The sequence below is a fragment of the Triticum aestivum genome, chromosome 3B (assembly GCF_018294505.1).
Source record: "Triticum aestivum cultivar Chinese Spring chromosome 3B, IWGSC CS RefSeq v2.1, whole genome shotgun sequence".
Classification (NCBI taxonomy): Eukaryota; Viridiplantae; Streptophyta; class Magnoliopsida; order Poales; family Poaceae; genus Triticum; species Triticum aestivum.
Window position 1 is genome coordinate 725,448,833 of NC_057801.1, and position 7,752 is coordinate 725,456,584.

Sequence of the window (7,752 nt, forward strand, 5' to 3'; positions counted from 1 at the left end):
AAAATAAATAACAACATGCCACAGTCGGGCGTCTGAGCGACACCGCATAAAGGGCTTATAAAGAAAATAAATATAGTGAATATCCAGGAGGTAAAACCATCCCAGGGATACTCGGTATTTCAATTAATATAAAGGTGTTAGTCCATAATAAAAATAATAATCATCATAAGCCTCAAGTCACGATCCATGTTCTGGTTTAACAGTTTTTCTCCTCCGAAGACCGACACTAAGACCGACACTTGACCCATCCCAGACTGTAATCCTTAACCATGGACATGGCTATTCGAATAGGTTTAATCTCTGCAGAGGGTGTACTCTTTACCCACGAGTAACGGATTCCTTTAGTCCATCGGGACTAATTCCGTCTACGGCCTTTTTGTTGAAAACACACCTAACTTGCACACACCAGCTTAACTCACACGTGTCTGGAATCACCCACGACACCTGTCAAGCAAACTCTAAGTGGGAGGCTACAACCTCGCGTAGCATGGGATCAAATTTATATTGCGTGCTCTAAGGGGTGGCCTCCCCTCTCAGTCTCAACCGGAAACACCCATGCCCCCGGACCAGGTGGCCTGCCTACCAGCTACAACCGGTATCTTCCACCATGGCCTCTCTGTATGGTGTGTGCTAGAAAGAGGTTGACAACTTACTGAACCGTACTCTACTTGTTGTAGAGATGAGTGGTAGTACGAAACAAGTATGGGGGTTACTGGAACAAGACTCGATCTAGGGTCGACTCAGGAGGTTTAAGTATTCCCTGCATGATTAGCATAACGAATATATTTCATCCAACAGACAGAGTCACCACTCATCATACCCCTCATGCCATGCCGGACACACTCGTCTCAATGAGAAACTAGGGACAAGCTTGGGTCTATCCAAGACAGAGACTTTCCCGTTTTCCTTCCGGTAGGCACGAAAGGCATACGAGGATGATCATCATCCCAAGCATGTCCATTTCCAACAGCAAGGAAATTCCAATAAGCATTCATGCAAATGATCATATCACCACATAAAATAACGAGTCCTATGTAATGAGGTGGTGTCATGATCATGTCAAACAACGCATGCAAAATATTATGCCAGGGTTCAGGATGCTTGCCTTCAATGTGTGGAAAGGCAGGGTGCACTCCAAAACTTTTGAAAGCTTTCTCCTCACTCCAAAATCCTATTTAAAATATTTTTGAATCAATATATAGTTTCAAAAACAGTACCAAAAAGTTGTCTGAATTTTTCTGAAATGAATCTTAAAATAAACTAGACAATATTTGAGAGAGGTAGGAAAAAGAATCAACTCATTTGGAGTTGTATTTAAAAAGTTAAGCTCGGTCAAAGTTTTGGTCAAAAACTGTTTTTAAAATAAAACAGAAAAAGAAAAACGTTTCGAATATACGCACACGTCAAAGACGTACTTTGAGAATGTGCCTCCACTTAATACACGTGGTGGCGGGGCTGGGTCACTGACAGTGGGCCTGTCTGGCCCACTGGTCAGGTTTGACCAGTCGTCCTCCCTCCTCTTCCTCTGCCCGAGCGGGGTGCGGGACTCCGGCGATCGTCGCCGGCGAACGGCGGGTCCTTACGGGGAGCTGAGAGCGGGGATGGATCCGCGGATCAAGGGCGGTCCTTCCGGTGGTTGTAGGGTCGTCGGGGATGGAGGGAATCGTCGTCGACGAGCTTCGCGGCGGCCGGCGGCTTCGGGAGTAAAGTGGATTTGTGGCTTCGGTGGCTCTCCGTCGCAGCTGGGGGTCTGGGCAGCTCCGCAAGATGGAGTGGAGTCTGTTGGTGGTGTTGGGAGGGCCAGGGAGGCTCTGGTTATGCCGAACGAAGCCGGGAGGCGGCGGTGGCCGAACAGGCCAGAGTCGATGAAGACGGCCTCTTCCCCCTCAATTGACGGTAACGGGGGCACTAGGAGGATAGTGAGAGGCTGCCTGCGTGCGGGGATGAGCTCGGGGCTCCTTAAATAGACTCGCCAAGGCGGTTCCGCGGCGGCCGGGGATAAGGTTGCCGGCGACCGTCTTTCTGTAGCTATGGCGACGTGGCGGCGACGCGTGCTAGGGGACGAGGTTGCGGATGAGCTGGAGATGCTTAAGGGGGCAGCTGGCGAGCGCTGGTGGCTTGGGAGGCACCGACCGAGGCAGGGGCGCACTGCGGACGCCGGCGTGCCGCCAAGAGTGCCCTGACGGCGGCGCTGTAGGCTGCCAGGGCGGCTTGGCGTGATGCGGTGAGAAGGGGAGTGCGTGGCGTGGCGCTACAGAGCGGGCAAAAACCAGGGGCGCGACGTGTCGGCTCGGGCGCGGCACGTGCAAAACGCGCGCTCTGCTCGCGCCCAGAGCACGCACGAAACGTGTTCGATAAAATGCCGGGGCATGCTAGAGGTCTCGGGTGAGGTTGGCAAGCAACAGAACTAGGTTAGTGATAGAGGGAAGATCAAGGGACAAGGTGGTTTGGTCAGGAGACCAAGTTCATAGTGCAAATAAAAACTCATGCCAAATCTGTCCATGCTCTCAAGGTGTTTGACAAAATGCCACAGGCACCTAGGCATTTCTTGGAGTGGTAAAAACTTCCAGATGGTGGTCTCATTAGATGCATAAGAGGGTGGTGAGATTAGTTAGTGAAAATCACAAACTTGTTAGTGCAAGATTTGGAGAACTTCAATTCTAGACAGGAGGTAAATGGCATCATCTCATGGACCAAAAGTATTCCAATGGTTGCATGCTCCTGGACTTAGGGGTTTTGTAGGGTGGTCTACAAGCAGGGGAAAGAATCAAAGACAAAGAGCAAGCAAGAATATGGATGCTGTACAAACCATTATGTTGGACCAGAATGAAGATGAGGATGGTTCACTCAAATTTTTCAAAGGACCTCACTGGGTTTTTGCAAAAATTTGATTAATATACTCCTGTTGACATCCCAAAATTTTGGTAGGAGTATTAAAGAATTATTTAAATAGGTCGTAGTGCACAACTGTCCTTTGGACCAGAGAAGAAAATTGGGTGTAGAGCTCAAAATATTTCATGAATAAAAGATATTTTTGCATAAAAGTGATTTTAAAACATCACCTGACATCTCCAATTTTTGGTTGGAATTTTAAGTGAATTTATCAAATGGTTGTAGTTCAAATATGGCCATATAACCTTGGAAAACCATTTTTCAAGAAAATAAAGATCAAGCAAATTAATTATGTAATTATTTCTACTAATAAAAGAAAAGTTTTTCTTGAGAGGTTAAACAAGCCCAAAACATATTTGAAAGGTTTTCTTTTGGGGGGAAACTCCATATAACAAGAGAGAAAAAAGGTCCAAAAATCAAAAGGGAGCCCAGAAAATAAATTTTTTAATTTCCTGGCAAAATTTTAATTAACAGAACAAGGTCAAAATTTTGGGGTGTCACATACTGATAAGAGCGTAGCAGCAGTGCGCTTTCCTCACATGCACTACTGCTAAACAGGGCCAACTGTGTGGCCAATTACAAAATTAGCAGCAACGACGTGAGTAAAAAGTGCGCTACTACTATTGCATTAGCAGCAGCGCGCATCGTGGCACCGCGATGCTGCTAAACTTAGGTTGGTAGTTACTGTCGGTCGATTTTTGTAGCAGCGCGGTTTAGACCTCACACGCTACTGCTAAATTTGCATCGGTATCGAGTTTTCCTCACCAGCGCTACTGCTAATTAGCAGTAGCGCCTCTTTTTGTGCCGCGCTCCTGCTAAGATTTTGTGTACAAGGTTTTCCCTAGTAGTGCATGGTGAACCTATGAACTATGAGGAAGCGATGATGAGCCCAGATTCCGCGAAATGGCTTGAGGCCATGAAATCTGAGGTGGGATCCATGTATGAGAACAAAGTGTGGACTTTGGTTTGATTTGCCTGATGAGCGGCAAGCCATAGAAAATAAATGGATCTTCAAGAAGAAGACTGACGCTGACGGCAATGTTACTGTCTACAAAGCTCGACTTGTTGCGAAAGGTTTTCGACAAGTTCAAGGAATTGACTACGATGACACTTCCTCACCCATAGCGATGCTTAAGTCTATCTGAATCATGTTAGCAATTGCCGCATTTTATGATTACGAAATTTGGCAGATGGATGTCAAAACTGCATTCCTGAATGGATTTCTGGAAGAAGAGTTGTATATGATGCAACCAAAAGGTTTTGTCGATCCAAAGGGTGCTAACAAAGTGTGGACGCTCCAGCGATCCATTTATGGACTGGTGCAAGCCTCTCAGAGTTGGAATAAACATTTTGATAGTGTGATCAAAGCATATGGTTTTATACAGACTTTAGGAGAAGTCTGTATTTACAAGAAAGTGAGTGGGAGCTCTGTAGCATTTCTAATATTATATGTGGATGACATATTGTTGATTGGAAATGATATAGAATTTCCGGATAGCATAAAAGGATACTTGAATAAGAGTTTTTTGATGAAAGACCTCGGTGAAGCTGCTTACATATTGGGATCAAGATCTATAGAGATACATCAAGATGCTTAATTGGACTTTCACAAAGCACATACCTTGATAAAGTTTTGAAGAAGTTCAAAATGGATCAGTCAAACAAAGGGTTCTTGCCTATGTTACAAGGTGTGAAGTTGAGTCAGACTCAATGCCCGACCACTGCAGAAGGTAGAGACAAAATGGAAGTTATTCCCTATGCTTTAGCCATAGGTTCTATCATGTATGCAATGCTGTGTATCAGACCTGATGTGTGCCTTGCTATAAGTTTAGCAGGGAGGTACCAAAGTAATCCCGGAGTGGAGCACTAGACAACGGTCGAGAACATCCTGAAATACCTGAAAAGGACTAAGGATATGTTTCTCGTTTATGGAGGTGAAAAAGAGCTCGTCGTAAATGGTTACGTCGATGCAAGCTTTGACACTGATCTGGATGGCTCTATGTCACAATCCGGATACATATTTTTATTGAATGGTGGAGCTGTCAGTTGGTGCAGTTCCAAACAGAGCGTCGTGGCAGGATCTACGTGTGAAGCGGAGTACATAACTGCTTCGGAAGCAGCAAATGAAGGAGTCTGGATGAAGGAGTTCATATCCGATCTAGGTGTCCTACCTAGTGCATCGGGTCCAATGAAAATCTTTTGTGACAATACTGGTGCAATTGCCTTAGCGAAGGAATCCAGATTTCACAAGAGAACCAAACACATCAAGAGACACTTCAATTCCATCTGTCATCAAGTGTCGGAGGGAGACATAGAGATATGCAAGATACATACGGATCTGAATGTTGCAGACCCGTTGACTAAGCCTCTTCCACGAGCAAAACATGATCAGCACCAAAACTCCATGGGTGTTACAATCATTACTTTGTAATCTAGATTATTGACTCTATTGCAAGTGGGAGACTGAAGGAAATATACCCTAAAGGCAATAATAAAGTTATTATTTATTTCCTTATTTCATGATAAATGCTTATTATTCATGCTAGAATTGTATTAATCGGAAACTTAGTACATGTCTGAATACATAGACAAAACGTATTGTCCCTAGTATGCCTCTACTTGACTAGCTCGTTAATCAAAGATGGTTATGTTTTCTAACCATAGACATGTGTTGTCATTTGATGAACGGGATCACATCATTAGGAGAATGATGTGATGGACATGATCCATCCGTTAGCTTAGCATTATGATCGTTACAGTTTCATTGCTACTACTTTCTTCATGACTTATACATGTTCCTCGGACTATGAAATTATGCAACTCCCGAATACCGAAAGAACACTTTGTGTGCTATTAAACGTCATAACGTAAATGGGTGATTATAAAGATGCTCTACAGGTGTCTCTGAAGGTGTTTGTAGAGTTGGAATAGATCGAGATTAGGATTTATCACTCCATGTTTCGGAGAGCTATCTCTGGGCCTCTCGGTAATGCTCATCACTATAAGCCTTGCAAGAAATGTGACTAATGAGTTAGTTACGGGATGAAGTATTACGGAACGAGTAAAGAGACTTTCCGGTAACGACATTGAACTAGGTATGATGATACCCATGATCGAATCTTAGACAAGTAACATTCCCATGACAAAGGGAACAATGTATGTTGTTATGCGGTTTGACCTATAAAGATCTTCGTATAATATGTGGGAGCCAATATGAGCATCCATGTTCTGCTATTGGTTATTGGCTAGAGATGTGTCTCGCTCATGTCTACATAATTCTCGAAGCCGTAATGTCCGCATGCTAACGATTCGATCCCGGTCGAGGTGCATGGGCGGCATAAAGTGAGTTAGCGTATGGTCGCCGGAATGAATCTGATCCCGGTCTGATCCGTACGATAAAGCCTATGATCAAAGCAGGAAAGATCATCAGTCCAACCTATTTTAGCCCAGACAGACATCTAAACCACCCGACAACGACTCGCTCAAACCCAAGGTCAGCTCAGCAGATCAGCGACTCGCCTCCCTCCCCCTTCCTCTCCCCTCCTCTCCCCCCTTCCGCCTCCGCGACTCCCCGCCCCCTTTCATACCGCCCTCATCGCCCTCCTCCGATCCAAGAGCACAGGTGAGCGGCGCGGCGCGGCGCAGGGATGGGATGGCGGTGGCGCCGCCCGACGGGCAGGAGAAGGTGATCGCGGCAGCGCAGCAGATCGTCAAGTCGCTCGCCAACTCCAAGAACGTCGCGGACGACATGATCCGCTTCCTCTCCAGCTTCAACAACCACTTCTCCCTCATGTTCGACCTCTTCCCGGCAGCGGGCGCCCCAATGCCACGGCCGGCTCCGAGCTCCTGGAGGGGGCAAGGAGGAGGGAGAGTACGGGCGGGAGTGGGGGACGCCCGGCCCCGGCTTCGGCGGCGATGGTGACGACCTAGAGGACGAGAGGGATGCGGTGGTGGAGGACGCGTTGCGTCTAGTGGAGCAGTGGGACTCCACCACGGCCGGGGACCGGCTGGTGTTCAAGTCGCCCGAGGACGCCGAGGAGTACCTTGCTGTGGCCGCCTGCCTCATGGGCGAGGCCGGCCCGCGCGTCGAGGCCGTGCTGTAGGTCGCCATGGCACGCCTCGAGGAGGAGTTCTGCCTGCTGCTCATCCGCAGGACCGCGTCGCTCACCGCCGAGGACCTGCACGCGTCCCTCCTTCGCCGCCTCTCGCTCACGGTGCCCACCTTCCACTCCGCCTCCTCTGTCAACCTTGACTGCCCGTCCTTCGCCGAATCCATTACAAGAGAGTAGACGGGTGATACGTCTCCAACGTATCTATAATTTTTGATTGCTCCATGCTACTTTATCTACTGTTTTAGGCAATATTGGGCTTTATTATCCACTTTTATATTATTTTTGGGACTAACCTATTAACCGGAGGCCCAGCCCAGATTTGCTGTTTTATGCCTATTTCAGTGTTTCGAGGAAAAGGAATATCAGACGGAGTCAAAACGGAATGAAATCAACTAGAGAAGTTATTTTTGGAAGGAAAGCAACCCAGGGAACTTGGATTGCACGTCAGGGGAAATACGGGCTGCCCACGAGGGTGGGAGGCGCGCCCACCCCCCTGGGCGCGCGCCCCTACCTCGTGAGCACCCCGGAGGTGCACCAACGTACCCCCTGCACCCATATATACCTACGTACCCTAAAACTTCCAGAACAGAAGATAGATCAGGAGTTCCGCCGCCGCAAGCCTCTGTAGCCACCAAAAACCAATCGGGACCCTGTTCCGGCACCCTGCCGGAGGGGGATCCCATCACCGGTGGCCATCTTCATCATCCCGGTGCTATCCATGACGAGGAGGGAGTAGTTCACCCTCGGG

The 7,752-nt window shown here is 47.5% G+C and overlaps 1 pseudogene; it reads left to right on the forward strand.

Moving 5' to 3' along the window:
* Window positions 1-6,544: 6,544 nt before the first annotated feature.
* LOC123067764 (uncharacterized) lies at window positions 6,545-7,181 on the forward strand (annotated as a pseudogene).
* The last annotated feature ends 571 nt before the right edge of the window (window positions 7,182-7,752 follow it).